General features: G+C 43.9%; 2 long non-coding RNA genes across 4 annotated transcripts in view; one reads left to right on the top strand and one right to left on the bottom strand.

The window, feature by feature from the left end:
- The window catches only part of LOC112060363 (uncharacterized), a 28,111-nt gene extending 19,881 nt beyond the window's left edge, over positions 1-8,230 (top strand). Inside the window, exons 3-4 of one of the 2 annotated variants that reach the window (XR_002889668.3) lie at positions 5,989-6,057; positions 6,891-8,230. This is a non-coding gene — a long non-coding RNA (uncharacterized LOC112060363). The remainder of the gene's footprint in view (positions 1-5,988; positions 6,058-6,890) is intronic. The other variant, XR_002889669.3, reaches the window with a different exon arrangement.
- Positions 1-17,213, bottom strand: part of LOC135983527 (uncharacterized) — a 139,369-nt gene that overhangs the window by 26,262 nt on the left and 95,894 nt on the right. The window lies entirely within an intron of this gene.

Here is a 17,213-nt window from a genome sequence, read left to right as displayed (position 1 = left end):
AAACCAGTAGGCGAACACTTCAGTCTCTCTGGTCACTCAATAACAGACCTAAAAGTGGCAATTCTTCAAGAAAAAAACTTCAAAACCAGACTCCAATGTGAAGCTGAAGAACTGGAATTAATTTGCAAACTAGATACTATCAGATTAGGCCTGAATAAAGACTGGGAGTGGTTGGGTCATTACAAAACCTAAACTTAATTTCCCCAATATGAATTTCTCCCTACTGTTACTCACACCTTCTTGTCAACTGTCTGTAATGGGCCACTCTCTTACCACTTCAAAAGTTATTTTTCCTCCCTTGGTATCCTGCTATTAATTGATTTATCTCGTTAGACTGACCTCACACTTGGTAGAGCAACCCCCATCCTTTCATGTATTTATAACTGCCCCTGTATTTTTCACTTCATACATCCGATGAAGTGGGTTCTAGCCCACGAAAGCTTATGCCCAAATAAATTTGTTAGTCTCTAAGGTGCCACAAGGACTCCATATTGTTTAAGTCAATGGTGCTATTTTTGGAGTTAAGGGATTCTTGACCAGGAGTAAGGGTGTCAGAATCGGGCCCATCTAAAATAATAAAGACAAGCTCTATGGAGAACTCTATTCATCAGGATTCTGAAAACCTTCAAAAGAGTTTAAGGAATGTTTAATGTTGAGTATCACGTTCTCACCTCAATCCACAAAGTGTGTTAACATCTCAGACTAAGCAGCAGGACCCCAATTTTCAGGCCTCACAAGCCATCCATAATCTCTCTGCATTCCACTGGCTAACCTTGCTTTACGCAAGTGTCAAAAATAATCACCTAAAAGCAGATGAAGATAAATCCTGAAGAAACACGCTTTTTCCCCTTGAAGATTTGAACATCCCAATAACAATAACCTATGAGATCTTTCCATTGCTGATGCCTCTTTCTCTGATAGTCTGTATCTTGGTATACATTTTAAATGAATGGGCAATATGTTTAAAATCATAGCAAGTATTTGAGAAATATCAGTTTTTTTAAAAACATCCCATTTCGGGCAACTGCTTTGTTTGAGGTGATTCAACATGGAATTTTTTATGTTGAGCCTCACTACTACTACAGCAGAAAGCCCTGATCCTACAAAGACATGCACATATGCAACTTTATGCCCTGTGAGTAGTAATTCAAAGTTTTCCCTATTTATAACCAAAATAGTTATATTGGGAACATTTTTAAGAGTAGGCAGGACTGAGGTCCAGTGTGTTTGTTAAAAGATCCATTAAAAAAAATCATGAGAAAACAATTTCACAAAAATATTCTGAAGTTGTTTTCATTCTGCAGGATTTGAAATGGACCCATTTTTCATATCTACAAAAATTTTTAAGGATTTTTTTAACTCCTCCCCTCCCAACCTAATGAAAAATGTTAATTTTTGAAAAGGGCCGGGGGTTGGGGTGAAGGAGATGGGGTGAGAGATGAAAAATAGTTGACAAAATGTTGAAACATTTCATGAAAAATTTTGAAAACACAGTGTCACAAAAAATGTTTGAAAAAAAGCCATTTTTTTTCATTAAAAAAATGTGTTCGAAAAAATCTCAACCCATTATTAGCAGTTTACTATGACTACAGATGGAGCAGAAAACTTTTGCTGTGGGTTTCCCAAACATGGGATTTGAGTGGTGGAGTTAAAAAAACCAAAATGATCTTAAACATCTTGCAAACTTTTCTGACTAGATCATATCGGTTTTTAAACAGGGCAATTTGTGGCGGACTCAGTTATTTGACAGTATCTTGTTAAAGCCAGATGCTCAGGACCAATTATCCAATGTATATATTTGTGGTTTATTTTTCACACGTTATATTTAAAAGAAAAGGGAAAGTGCAAATTAAAGTAGACTAACATGTATAGTCCCAAACCACTAAGCAATTCTTCGAAACCCTCAGCCATTTAACTCCAGGTTTCATGTTCCAAAATGGGGAAGAAATTGGTCTGAAAATGAAGGATTTCTGCCTTCGCAGGATGTCTGAAAAGGAAAAGAGCGCTGAACATGTTTAAATAGGCTGCCACCACAATGAGGCGTTTAGCCAGCTGGCCAGTGTTCTTATAACCACTGCTGCCTCACCTCAAAGTATAGCTAACTGCATGAGAACCCGAGAAACAGTGCCAGATCTTCAGCACATGTGAATCTGCCTAGCTTCATGCGGTTAGATTGCGGTTTGTTCGCTCACCCCTGGGAATCTGGTTTTCTGTGACCAATACGCATACAACTTTTTCTTTATACGCGTGCCCCATGTTTAAAGGACACTGTGAGAATCATCTACCATATTCATTTATAAGGAGGGACCAGAGGAAACCGCAGGGCATATTGGCCGACAGGGGGACTATCCTCCACCCCTAGATCTGTAGAGGTTCTGTGGGGAAGGAAGAGGGCTGTTATTATTTGTTTACTTGGCCTACACTACTCCTGCATGAAATGTCAGATATCAGTGTCTGGCACAAGAGGGTCATTCTGATGCAGTTATCACATGGCAAATCTCTCTCCTGCTACTACCCCAGGCTGGAAAGCCACACGCTGCACCCAATGCTTTGCACCCATTCAGAATTTGCCACCTTTTGTCATTCCAGTGGAAAACAGCTTCGCTACACGACAGCCATGACCAGCAACAGAAGATAGAGAAATTCACTGCCCTTCGATGGTGCACTGATCAGCAGTCAAATGGTTAATAAAATTGGCATTTAAGTGGCTTCATTAGGCTTCAATGTTAACATAACATAACATCATTTCTGATGAAAGTGGGAATCTCACCCTCCTTTCAGTGTTGTTGTCTCAGGCTAGCTGCACAACCCGACATGCTACAAACTTCATTCAAGTTTACGCTCTAGAGACAATAGCAATACTTGTGGAGAGGAACCAGCTCCCTCTAATTAGCTGCTATTTTTTCATGCCTGTGGATTTTCATTTGCCCAGTGTATAAGTCTTTTACAAATATTTGACGGGACATGGGAATGCTCTGGCAAGCTAGAATATGATTGTGTAAATCTAGTGCTAACACAGCTGTTGCTGAGGAAAGCATGCCTACAGAGATCTATTGGGTCGCCTGGGGGATAATTTGCAATTGATCAGATAGTGTCGTTTAGTATATACACACGATGCGGCTATTACTGAGAAACTGTCTGTAGCCTCTGGATTGTATTTACATGTTTGTCCAGTGTCAACTTGGGTTGTATATATGAAAAAAAAGGCAGTCACTTCTTTATTGCTCGTCCCTCCTTCCTACCCCAAACTCAGGCAAACTGGAAAAAGGTGACATCCACCTCCATTACTGTGTGACTGCAGCGTCCAAGACAGTCCTTTTAAAGATGAACCTTCACTTCAGCACCTCACTGTTCCTGGCGCAGGGGGTATATCGTGGAATCCTGTCTCAGAGTCAGTTCTTCAGCTCTGTCCTGGCCAGAATCCGTCTTGTCACACATTCCCCTATTGCTGTTCTCCTCCTAACATTACTGCCATAAAACATCCCTCTTACTCATGCCATAAAACTCCTAGATCCTCCTTCTCGCCTCCCTTGCTAATTGCCATCATTAGCCGGGTAGACAAGTGTGTCATGGGATTAGAATCTCATCACAAAACAGGGTCATCACTGGAAGTTCTTGCCGTTTGGTTTTCGTAAAGTTGTCATCTCTAGAGCTAGAAGGCAACTAAGGCTCCTGGGAATTCACATGGGCTGAATAGAGGAACCCAAACTCAGACATGAGTCTCCTCAAAAAACACTGGGTAAAATCTTGGCCTCACTGAAGCCAATGGGATGATTGCACTGGACCTCAGTGGGGTCAAGATCTCACCCACCCTCTTTTACCTGCTCAAGGAGTCATCCTCTAAAGACATGTAGAAGTGTATACATGAGCTTGCTAATCAGGTGCACTAATGCTTATCACCTGGTTAAAGAGTTTTAATATTATAGAATTGTTATATTTTATTGGGTATCCTTCATCTATACGTCACTTCACTTTACCCCAGTAGAACTCTGTTGAAAGTGACGTTGTTAAAGTGGCTAAAGCCAAAGTAATAGTGAGGAACTAGGTCCTTCATTTTAAAAAAATGACTCCGTTTGTGTTAAATCCATCGTCTGATCACCTGGGTCCATATCCTCAAAGGTATTTAGATGCTAAATACCTCTAAGGATCAAGGCTCTGGTGCATTAAAACCCTGTTCCAGCAAAGCACTGGAAGCACATGCGTAACTGCTCCTGTGGTTAAAGGTAAGCACGTGTTTTTATGGGCCTGAGCTGAAGACCAATGAAGTCAATGGGAGTCCTTCCATGGATTTCAGCGGGCTCTGGAACAGACCTGAAGTGATTTGCTGGATCAGGGCCTAGGTGTCTGAATTGCAATGTTTATCTATGGAGGCCAAAATGTGCAACCTTGGGTGCTTACATAAGGCTCCTACAATCCATATTTAGGCACTTAATTCAATTTGGCCCGATTTTCAGATATGTCCAGCCTCCAAAAAATCCCATTAAAATCAATGTGAGTGTTAGGCCTTACCACCTCCGAAGATCAGGCCTAAATGTGGATTTATGAGCCTTAAACGGCAGCTCCACTTGGAAAAGCGATGTCATGAAAACAGCAACTTCTCATTCATCAGAACGACTTTGTTTTTACGCCCACTGGTGTGGCTAGCCCACTGGCTCAAGAAACAGCCGCTCAATTCTCTAGTGCACTGTTTCTGAACTGGTGGGTTGTGATGCCCAGGGGGTCATGAAAGACCATTGGGAGGTTGTCAGATTTTATTACAATCAAAAACAAAGAAAAACTTCTTACCCTACATACCTTTCCCCTTCAAGGTCAAGTATTTCTGAAAATCTCTTGAAACACCCACAAAACGAAACGATATGGGCGTCTCATAGTGATCATTGATACTCTTTTAACTCTTATAGTGAATGCTAGGGGTTGCAAAAAATGTTGACACCGAAGAAGGGGTTGCCAACCTGAAATGGTTGAGACACACTGCACTAGGCCAGATAAGACTTCTGTGTACTCAGCCTCAGTGCTACGTTCTTTACTGACACCATTTTTTACAACTCTTTTAGTGCTACTAGCCCTGTAGAACCAATACAGCTCTGAATCTGGATTCTGTTGTAGCTTATGCATCATCAACGGACTTGTTAACTCAGTATCAAATGCAGGGCCAAATTTTGTTCTTAGTTACACCTGTACAGACCTACCAATGACTTGAGATGGCTGAAATGTTGTGCATTTTTCAAAAAAAAATTCAAAACTGAAAAAAAAAAAAAAACAGGCAAAATTTCAATGAAATGTTTTACTCGCCTACAAAGCAGCTCAAAATATTGCAATTTCAGATTTTTAAAACTAGGGAAATTCCCATGAAATTCCCCCCCCTCCCCCCTTTTTTTTTTTTGCTAGCTTCAGTAAAGACTATGGGAAATAAAGTTAAGGGTGTTACTTGAAGACAGTGGGCATTAGACAGGGTTGACTTTTTTTTTTAAATTAATTTTGTCAAATTCTACATTTTTAAAAAAGGAGAATTTTTTTTTATTTGCAAAGTTCCCCCCTAATATTTTTTTTAAACCCACTACCATGGGAACATAGTGACTCAGAGCAGAATCTGAAGACAGGGGCTTTGAACAGGTGTCAGTGGAAACAGTTTTTCAGAGTGGAACTAGAATAACTACATCCCAGGAGCCCAAACCAGCATTTAGACATGCATGTGCCCATCTCACCCAACTAACTGACTAAAGGAGCCAGCTCTGGGATCTTGCCGGCATTCTAGGTACGATCTAATGTTTGCAAACTGAGGGCTCTCTCAGCTGCAGCTCCTTGGCGACATGCAGATGGGATTCCTGTTATCTATTTCCTACTCCCCAAGGAGGGTTTTGATTTTTTTCCTGGTGGCTGGTTGATTTGCCCATGATGATGTGGTTTCATATGCTGCTTGCAGAATAAGGCACATGAGTGACATTTTCTTGCATATAATTCCTTTATTTATGCTATTCTCCTCCACAGTGTTTCCTGCGATTCCTCTTTGCTTGAAGCACCATTGGTAGTTCTTCTGGAATCTGTTGCACTTTTCAGGTAGTTACCTGTTGCTGTTGGACTGTTTTATGACTGTAAATGTTTAATTTTCCCATTGTATTTCAGATCAGCAGGTGAGACGAAGCAATCTGTCTCTCTATAAATCTCATATGACTGCATAGTTTGCATGCTAACTAACTGTCCAGACATACCAAGGAGCACTACGTCACTACTGCACAAAATAGCTTTGTGCCTTTTAACAGACCTGTGGCACCAGGAAAATTTTATATTACCCCATTAATACTGCAAAAAGAAAATGAGTGCCGCTGTACTATAACTAAGCAAGACACACCCTCCTTCAGCTATGGCAGCAGTTTAAATTAGAGATGGCTTTGGCAGTTGTGTGTCTCATCAAATGCCCCTTAGACCTTCTACAAAGAATTGTTAATCCTCCGAGAGGCCTCAAAATACCTGGATTGAATTAAGCAGATCAGGTGAAACAATAGGTGTGTCGTGTTTAGTTTCCCTAGGAAATAGGGATTTCTTCAGAGACAATAAGCAATTAGAAAAATCCTGTAAAATGTAAGAGAGAGAAATCCGATAAGGGTCATTCAACATTCCATAGGGTCCTGTAGAAGTGACCCTAAATACATACGGAGTTTAATAGAGAAAGATGTGCTTTCAAACAAAAATTTAAGCCATCCTGTAGAATGGAACAATTATATCCCCTTGCTATAGAATTCTATAGGAGGGTTAGGCAAAAACCATATTATTCTCTATTAAATTATAAAAGACTGTTCTATATGTGATACATATTTAGTAGTGGCTTCTAGAGCTTGGTCCAGTTTGCCGGTTTTCCTTCTACAACTAACTTTTCTTATTTGTTTTTGTAGTGTGGGTTTCTGAGTGAGACCCAAAATTATCCTGGTAATAAACTACAGCTGTTCACTGGACAACTTCCAACTCCTTCTCATCTTTGATTTAGAATGTCTGTGATTCTGCAGGTAAAGCTGGAGACAGAAATATATTGGGACCTTCTTCCGAGCCAAAACAAATTCCCAACGTTACACACATACACCCTCCACTCCAACATTTGGATGCAAGAGCGTATCCAAACATTTGAGGTTGACATTTTTGAAGGTGGTTAAAGGAATTAGGCACTGAACCCTTTCAGAAACATAGGACTGGCCAGACTGGATCCAACTCCTGGTCTCTCTAGTCCAATATCTTGTTTCCAACAACAGCCAGAATGAGAGTGCCGAAGAAGTGGGCTGTAGTCCACGAAAGCTTATGCTCTAATAAATTTGTTAGTCTCTAAGGTGCCACAAGTACTCCTGTTCTTCTTTTTGCGGATACAGACTAACACGGCTGCTACTCTGAAACCTGAGAGGAAGCTGCAATTTGTCAGAGTAGGTAAATGATAATCTGCCATCTACATGAGATCTCCTTCTAATCCCTAACAGTAGAGACGGTTTAAGCCCTGAAGCATGAGGTCTAATATCTCCTCCGCAATTTACAGTAGCATTGTCTGTTATAGTCACGCTTGTCCGAAATCTTTTTTTAATATATAATTTTGACAGCTGTCAGTTTATTTTAAACCATTTTAATATTTTCATTGATTTAAATGTTTACAGTTGCACAAAATGATGAGATTTTACCATTATTTTTGGTTATTTTTCTTGATTTCAATGTTCACTGTTGCAGGAAATTATAGGAGTGGTTCAGACAAGTATTTACTGGGCGTAGACATTGAGAATCCAGAAGTTAAAACTGTTAAAACACAAATTGTCAACATCACATGTCAAAATAGCCAAAGTAAATATCTTTAAATCAACAAATCATACTGTGACGGGTTGGATCACAGAAACCCCCTAGGGGCTGCCAACTGATGTGCCAAAATACTTCTGCTCCTGCTTTCCTACCCTGGCAGCTTAGGACTTCAGTGCCCTGCCTGGTTTGAGTCAGACCCGCTAGCCTGCTGCAAACCCAGACCCAGACCCAGGTCTGAACCACGTCCCCTAATAGCTGTAAAAGGGTTAACTGAAAGCAACTTACAGAAGTGTACCTGTCTTTAACACTCAGATGTCCAACTCCCAATGGGGTCCAAACCCCAAATAAATCCGCTTTACCCTCTATAAAGCTTATACAGTATAAACTCATACATTGTCCGCCCTCTATAACACTGATAGAGAGATATGCACAGCTGTTTGTCTCCCCGCCCCCCCGCCCCCCGCCTCCAGGTATTAATACATACTCTGAGATAATTAATAAGTAAAAAGTGATTTTATTAAATACAGAAAGTAGGATTTAAGTGGTTCCAAGTAGTAACAGACAGAACAAAGTGAATTGCCAAGTGAAATAAAATAAAACAAAACAATCAAATCTAAGCCTAATACAGTAATACAATTGAGTACAGATAAAATCTCACCCTGAGTGACGTTTCAATAAGTTTCTATCACAGACTGGATGCCTTCCTAGTCTGGGCCCAATCCTTTCCCCTGGTACAGCCCTTGTTCCAGCTCAGGTGGTAGCTAGGGGAGTTCTCATGATTGCAGCCCCCTTTGTTCTGTTCCACCCATTTATATATCTTGCATAAGGCGGGAATCCTTTGTCCCTCTCTGGGTTCCCACCTCCTCCCTCTCAATGGAAAAGCACCAGGTTAAAGATGGATTCCAGTTCAGGTGACATAATCACATGTCACTGTAAGACTTCATTACCCACTTGCCAGCACACACGTATACAGGAAAACATACAAGTAAGACAGAGCCATCTGCAGACAATTGTCCTAGTTAATGGGAGTCATCAAGATTCCAAACCACCATTAATGGCCCAGACTTTGCATAATTACATTAGGCCCTCAGAGTTATATTTCATATTTCTAGTTTCAGATACAAGAGTGGTACATTTATACAAATAGTATGACCACACTCAGTAGATTATAAGCTTTGTAATGATACCTTACAAGAGGCCTTTGGCATGAAGCATAGTCCAGTTACATTATATTTAAACTCATTAGCATATTTTCATGAAATCATATAGAGTCACACATACCTTTTTTTTAATTATTCATTGGCTTGTCCATTTGTAACCAGGCTAATTCAAAAGTCTAAATCACTGGAGTTCTCAAGTAGCATTTTTCTTACTTTGCCTATCTGTACATTTTGATGATTATCAATGGAAATCTATTTTTGTCAGTTTGTGTGTGGCCAGTGAAATCAACGTGTACTGACATTTACCGACACCAATCTCAAGTCTAGTTCTAATCCTGGGTAGCCAGCTACATGTCCAATCCCTTTTTGAATCTTGCCAAATATTTGGCCTCAGGTGCCTTTGAAAATCTCATCCTATAAGAACTTCAGCTCCTGCCCTTCACATTTTCTCAGTCTACAAATTTTGTAAGATGACCCAAAAAACGGCTGAATGATGACGCTTCCTGGTAAGGGTATTCTTGCTGCATGGCACTAAACAAGGATGGGTCACTGTCAGAAGGGACCACTGTCATAGGCGCTGACTCCATGGGTGCGCTGGGGCTAAAGCACCCACCCAAAAAATAGTGCGTGGTCAGCACCCACCAGCCACAGCTGTTCGGCGGGGCCGCCTATCAGCTGTTTGTTTGGCTGCTGGTAGGAGGCGCTTGGGGGAGGGCGGAGAGCAGCAAGCAGAGGGTGGGCGGGTGGTCTCGGAGGTGGGGGAAGGGCGGGGGTGGGGCCTCAGAGGAGGGGGCGGAGAGGGATAGGGCCTCGGGGGAAGGGGCAGAGTGGGGGCAGGGCCTGAAGGCAGAGCAGGGGTGCAGCACCCACCGGGAAAAATAAAAATCATCACCTGTGACCGTTGTGATCATCTAGTTGACCTCCTGCAAGAAATCATTTGGTCCCTTTCCATTTGTTACTGATACACCGGCTGACTTGTGAGTTCTGACACCCTCTCTCCCTTTGTTCTTCACTGCAGCCACTGTGCGCTACATGGCTAGTGAAGCTGACAGTCCCCAGGCTTGGGGGATAGAGACAGAGCCTGCTCCATGAAAGGGCCCACAGCTGTGGAACATACTACCTCCAGAAATTAGAAGTAGCCTGAATCTTTCAGTCTTTAAGACTCAGCAACATTTCTTGTGGAAGACCATGAAAAGCAATGCACTGGGGATGGTGACTTCCTGTGGGTCATGGGGACATCCTGACTGGAGACTCTGGGTCCTAACTATTAAACAAAATAAAAATAGAAGGGGTCTCACAGATCAGAACTGAGGGGCCTCGGCACAGATATTTGCGGAAAGTGTATGTGATTATCGCCATTCCTATTAATTTGCAACCTTCATCACCACCGTATTTACCGATAATGTTCAAGTATCACTAACAGCCAAAGAGAGTGGTAGAGCTCAAGAGATTAAATTCACTCACCATCACACATTCTCTTCACCGAGTGCTACTGGTCCCCACACAGGGGGGGAGAAAAGACTTTCATCTTTCCACTTGTCATTTACAACTCCATTTCGACTGTTTAATAGGATGTTAGCGAGACAAGGTGGGTGAGGCAATATCTGTAATAGATCCAACTACTGTAATATTGCCCCTGGAGTCTGTTAGGAAGCTAATTACCATTTTACTTACTTGTGGAGTCCTCTTCCATGAAGGTTTGGCATTATCCTACTAGCCAGCTGAGCCAAGGGCTACAGAAGAAAAAGAATGGCTTTTCAGTGCTCTCTCATCTCTTCTCAAGTCCCTCGCGGGTTGTTTATTGCTGAAAAATAACTTATTCCTACTAGATGGTCAAGAATGAAAAAAACAAAACACCCATGAGCCTAAAAAGTAGGCTTCTAAAGCCACCTTTTGGCTCCAACTCACATCAATGGGAGCTGATGGATGCATTGCACCTGTCGTTTCTGTGAGCTGCATCGCCATACTAAGAGGAGGGTAAATATGCTGCATTGTAGAACTCTAAAGGCCACTCTCTGGCAGCACTACCCTAATTAATACTCCTAGACAAAAAATCTATGAAGACGGAGCTGAGGTTGAGAGCACATCTCAGTACTTTAGGGCAAAAGCATCATAGCGATGTTGCAATTACGTCAAAACGAAGCATTATCAGCCCAGAAATTCAGAGCTATGGTTAAACTCAAAGAAATCCAAATATAGTAAGGTATGGGTGTGACGGGTTAGATCACAGAAACCCCCTTGGGAGCTGCCACCCGATGTGCAAAGACTACCCCTGCTTCTGTTTTCCCTGCCAGCTCAGGACTCCAGCACCCTGTCTTGCTGAGCCAGCCACTCCCGTCTGGCTCCAGACACAGACCCAGGGTCTGAATCACTTGTCCCAAAGCTGCAAGTTTACCTGAAAACAGTAGTGTGCTTGTCTTTAGCACTCAGATGCCCAACTCCCACTGGGGTCTAAACCCAAATAAATCCGTTTTACCCTGCATAAAGCTTATACAGGGTAAACTCATGAATTGTTCGCCCTCTATAACACTGATAGAGAGATATGCACAGTTGTTTGCTCCCTCAGGTATTAATACATACTCTGAGTAAATTACTAAATAAAAAGTGATTTTATTAAATACAGACAGTAGGATTTAAGTGGTTCAAAGTAGTAACAGACAGAACAAAGTAAGTCACCAAGCAAAATAAAATAAAATGCGCAAATCTATGCCTAATCAAACTGAATACAGATAATTTCCTCACCAGTTCCAGAGTGCTCCCTTTTACAGGCTAATCTCCTTTTAGCCTGGGTCCAGCAATCACTCACACCCCCTGTAGTTACTGTCCTTTGTTTCAGTCTCCTTCAAGTATCTGGGGGAGGGGAGGGGGGGGCGGAGAGGCTCCTTCTTTAGCCAGCTGAAGACCAAAATGGAGGGGTCTCCCCAGGGTTTAAATAGACTCTCTCTTGTGGGTGGAAACCCCCCTCCTCCCTCCTATGCAAAGTCCAGCTCCAAGATGGAGTTTTGGAGTCACCTGGGCAAGTCACATGCCCCTGCATGACTCAGTCTTTGCAGGCCGACGCCATTGTCCACATGGCATCTTGCATGGCTCCAGGAAGACTTCTCATGTGGATTGGAGCATTCCAAGATGCATTGTTCCCCAAGTGTTTCCTGATCAGGTACTTAACCTGGTGAATTCCTTCCTAAAGAAGCTGACCAAATGCCTCCCAAAGCTTACTTAGTAATCAAGCAAGCAAACAGCCCATATTCTTAACCTCGAGTAGAAAATGATCTATATGTACAAATAGGATGAATAGATATAGTAGACCAGAACCTTTACGGAGATATGTTACATGGCACAGGCAGCACAAAACATATTCCAGTTATGTCATACATACATTTATAAGCACCCCCTCCCCATAAAGCCTTATGGGGTACGCTGTCACACCCTCCCCCTGAACTTACTGCCAGAGACTTGGACACTGTCCATGGCGGAGGCAGTACCTGTAAAATTTCTGTTTGTTTCTGGTCACACTCTATAGCTGAGTGCCAGCCCAACCCGAGTGGAAGGGGAGGGATTTTGCTGGCCAGTGAGAGGTCTGTCGTAGCTGGTAGCTGTAAGTCCACAGCTGGGGCAGGATCACCTTCCCTTTCAGGGGACACAAGAGTGTCGGACCCAGAGGGGAGCCCAAAGAGGGAAGCCCAGATGGAAGGTCGGGGGGGCCAGAGAGTCCACGCACCTTTTGTGGGGAGGGGCTTTCCCAGGAGGAGGGTGAAAAACCAGGTTAAGTACCTGATCAGGAAGACTTCTCATGTGGATTGCAGCATTCCAAGATGCATTGTTCCCCAAGTGTCTCCTGATCAGGTACTTAACCTGGTGAATTCCTTCCTAAAGAAGCTGACCAAATGCCTCCCAAAGCTTACTTAGTAATCAAGCAAGCATACAGCCCATATTCTTAACCTCGAGTAGAAAATGATCTATATGTACAAATAGGATGAATAGATATAGTAGACCAGAACCTTTACGGAGATATGTTACATGGCACAGGCAGCACAAAACATATTCCAGTTGTGTCAGACATACATTTATAAGCACCCCCCCCCATAAAGCCTTATGGGGTACACTGTCACAATGGGAATGCACAGTTAGGGCACTCAAACAACCTTCTTTCTGCCCTATAGAGAAGTCACACAAAAAACCCATGGTTAGGCTTATGGAATTTGAGTATTGGCGGACTCAGATTAGATTAGGCTGATTGTTCAATCACATTCAATTTTTAACTTTCCCCTTGCGGCGTCACTACCAGGCAGAGGTAGCATTGTTCAAATTCTTTAGCGATTGCCCGTTCTACGCTCTTGCCGTGTGCAGGTTACCCATCGCCATCGCTGGGCTGAGTACTTGGGAAGAAGGCAGACTGATGTAAGCAACCCCACTGCAGGGAGATGTTGTGAGGACTGTCGGGTAATGCACTGAATGGACCACAAGCTCAGAGGCAAGTGTGTCCTCCTGCTGCAGCTACACGCAGATGTCCACGCAGTGTGCAGAGGCGGTCAAAAAAGCAAACAGGATGTTAGGAATCATTAAAAAGGGGATAGAGAATAAGATGGAGAATATATTATTGCCCTATATAAATCAGTGGTACGCCCACATCTTGAATACTGCGTACAGATGAGGTCTCCTCATCTCAAAAAAGATATATTGGCACTAGAAAAGGTTCAGAGAAGGGCAACTAAAATGATTAGGGGTTTGGAGAGGGTCCCATATGAGGAGAGATTAAAGAGGCTAGGACTTTTCAGCTTGGAAAAGAGGAGACTAAGCAGGAATATGATAGAGGTATATAAAATCATGAGTGATGTGGAGAAAGTGAATAAGGAAAAGTTATTTACTTGTTCCCATAAACTAGGGGTCACCAAATGAAATTAGTAGGCAGCAGGTTTAAAACAAATAAAAGGAAGTTCTTCTTCACACAGTGCACAGTCCACTTGTGGAACTCCTTGCCTGAGGAGGTTGTGAAGGCTAGGACTATAACAGCGTTTAAAAGAGAACTGGATACATTCATGGAGGTTAAGTCCATTAATGGCTATTAGCCACGATGGGTAAGGAATGGTGTCCCTAGCCTCTGTTTGTCAGAGGGTGTGGTGATGGATGGCAGGAGAGAGATCACTTGATCATTGCCTGTTAGATTCACTCCCTCTGGGGCACCTGGAATTGGCCACTGTCTGTAGACAGGATACTGGGCTAGATGGACCTTTGGTCTGACCCAGTACGGCCGTTCTTATGTACTGTTAGCCCCTTGCCACCATCGTTGTCCAGCTCTTGGGCCTTCCAGCCCCACCACCCAAGCTGCCTGGTCTCCGGTCTTCACAGCCAGCAGCCAGGCTTCTGTGGAGCCCTCTACTGGCTAGATGCTGAAGTGACTGGCTGCAGCACCCAGGAACAAGCCAGGAGGCTCATTACACTATGTCCAAGATCGAACTGCTGCATGCCCGCATCATGGCCATCCTATTAGCCATCTCCTTGCCCTGCCTGGGCTAGAATGGACCCCTGTGCAGAGGGGCCTGCGTAATGCCCCGTGCATACCACTTCACTCTCACTGACTGGGCTTTGGGTGAGCTTTCTGCACAAGGGTGAATTTCACCCTCCATTCTCTTCCCGGTTGAGATCCAATGGACAGCACGGTAGCTCTTACCCTGTGAGCTTTGACAGCTCTCCTCTCCCCTGCTCCTCTATGACCTGCCTTCCCCCAGGAAAGCCAAGCCGTCTGGGCGTGCATGCTGATCAGAAAGCTAGCATTCTCCAAGGGATTCAGGGATTTTATTTACTTATTTAAATAAAAAATAAATAAATGAGCTTCAGTGTGGAAATGTCAGGAAGCAAAAAGCCTGGCTCCTTTCCCAGACAGCAGATTAAAGTGGGGAACTATCCAACACCCTCCCGTCATTCTGGCTAAGCAGGTTCAGCCTCAGTTCACAGGGATGAAATCATGGGGTGCATCCCTTTGTTGGATTTATTTCTTGTCAGTCCCCAAGGAAGGTGACACTGCCTTTCCTGCTGGCTGCTTGAATTCAGAAACAAGGAAGAGAGCGCCACCGCACAGACAGCGTGGCTTTCGTTCTACATTTAAGTATTTGACTAAAAATTAACACATCTGTTTAGAAACTGGGGGCATTCTGATTGCGGCTGGCTAGTGACTGGGCTTTGCTGAATGCCGCTGCGCCTCCCATCACCTGCTACATACGTGATGAAACATTTGACAAGACTGTTCAATAATCTCTATATTCAGAGCCCGGATTGGGACAGGAAGTGTCAGGACTTTTCTCTGCCGGTGGCCATTTTGTACTCAAAGAGGGCAGGTCCTCCACCCCAGCTCCTGCTGCCTTGTTCTAAATGGCCAACCAACGAGTCACCCTTGACAGATGAAGAGGTGTGTTGGGTGCCTGATCCTTAGCTGATGCAGCATTTGCCGCTGCCGTATGTTGGAGCAGATTTATACTGCTCGAAAGGGGATTTTTTTTCTCCAAGCCAGTTTAGGATTTGAGGTGTGCAAAGCTGGTTTAGACCCACCTTTCTCCATCGTTCTCCTCAGACAGGCAATGTGTGAACTCAGCCCCGCTGAGAATCTGGCCCTAAACCTGTAGCCATTATGACTGTGACAGAAAACCCTTGCAAATGTTCACAAGGCAGTGATGTCTGTCTGCATCTGCAAGCCACCGGGAAGGATAGCTCAGAACAAAATGTGCACTTACTCCATTCTTCTCAACTGGGTGTTGACTCTGCAGCATGTTGACTGTTAACAGATATGCCACTGACCCAACCTTATGAGCCAGAATGGGCAGGCCTGTGCTGAAGAACTGCACCATCTCCTGCAGATGTCATTTCATGAGTGGGTGAAATGCAGTCAGTGGGGGAGTATCTCAGGAGAGTATCTGCACTTGCTCTGTTCCCCTAAACTGACCTCAATTCATATTAACAATGCATCTGTAGCCTTCTGAGAAGCCTCCTGCACTGAAGTTACAAGGTGGAAAGAGACTGCTCATGGGATACTATTAATACTTTGGAAGCTGTGGCCATATGTACCCTGGTCTAGATCCTCAAAGGTGTTTAGATTCCTTTCTTCCACTGATTTCACTGATTTCAGTGGAAGTTAGTAGCCTAAATACAGGGCCCAGATCCTAAAAGGTATTTCTTCAGTCATATGGCTGCCAGGCCAGAAAATCCTGGCATTTGAATGAACCTGTCTTCAGGTGGACTCACAAGGGGCCACTCCGGTGAAGAAGAGAGAGGTTCTGACTAAAGTCCTTGCCAGGTGTCTACAGAGTATGGATTTGCCGATCCTCAGGCAGACCCAGACACACCCGTAACTGCCAGCCCTCTCTGCACAACACACTTCCACGCTGTTTATCTGGAACAGATCTCATTTCAGTGTATGAGATGTGGCCTCCAGAATGGGATGGGTGGCCTCTTTCCTATGCACTGAGGTTAGTGAATTCCCCCTCCAGCCCTGTTATGTCTGCCGCACTGAGTAGGGGACACACACCACATGTTAGCTTCACCCACTAGCATCTCAGCAGCCACATGTGACTGTAGCCAAAGTAGCCTCAGGACAGGCACCATCCGCTCATACCATGACACTGCAATGTGACAGTGCAAGGACCCAATGCTGGGATGCAGTGCTGCCACTGCTCTTCCACAGGGTGGGGGAGGAGGCGGAGGCCCCAGGGAGATCACACACCTTAAGAGGCTGCCTAGGTTTTTTGTTGGGCTGCTTAAGTCTCCCTCTTCCCTTAGGGTTTAGGGAGCATGGTTCTGTGTCTCAGCCTGCCGCTCCCCTTCAGCTTGACAGGCATGCCCTTCCCTCACTCCCAGACAGTCCCGACCCACCCCAAGCTGATTTCCACCAGCCTGAGGAGGAGCGGATGCTAATGTCACTGGGATAAATGAGTTCTCCCCCAAGGCAGCATAACAATGAAGTACAGCATTTATTTAGCTCTTTCCATCTTCAAAGTGCTTTATGAACATTAACTAATTAATTAAACAGCCCTCTGGGGGCGCTGAAAATAGAGGCATTCTGGGTGGAGCTCAATCTCCTTGGGAACCTGGATATTTTTTTTGATGGCTCCACAGAAGTCTCTCTCTCCACCCCAGGTTCTCTTCCCCCATCTCCAGCACTAACAACATCTCAAACGGCTGTTTACGGAACCACGTGTACTTGGCCAAACAACACACCAACTCTGGAGAGATTATCCCCCGTGTAACATGCCTTGTAGTGATGGACTCAGGGAGCTCAATCTATTTAGCTTAACAAAG

Source organism: Chrysemys picta, chromosome 5 (assembly GCF_011386835.1).
Source record: "Chrysemys picta bellii isolate R12L10 chromosome 5, ASM1138683v2, whole genome shotgun sequence".
In the NCBI taxonomy this organism is placed as follows: domain Eukaryota; kingdom Metazoa; phylum Chordata; order Testudines; family Emydidae; genus Chrysemys; species Chrysemys picta.
Note: the sequence above shows the minus strand (reverse complement) of the source record. Positions and strands in the feature narration are given on the sequence as shown.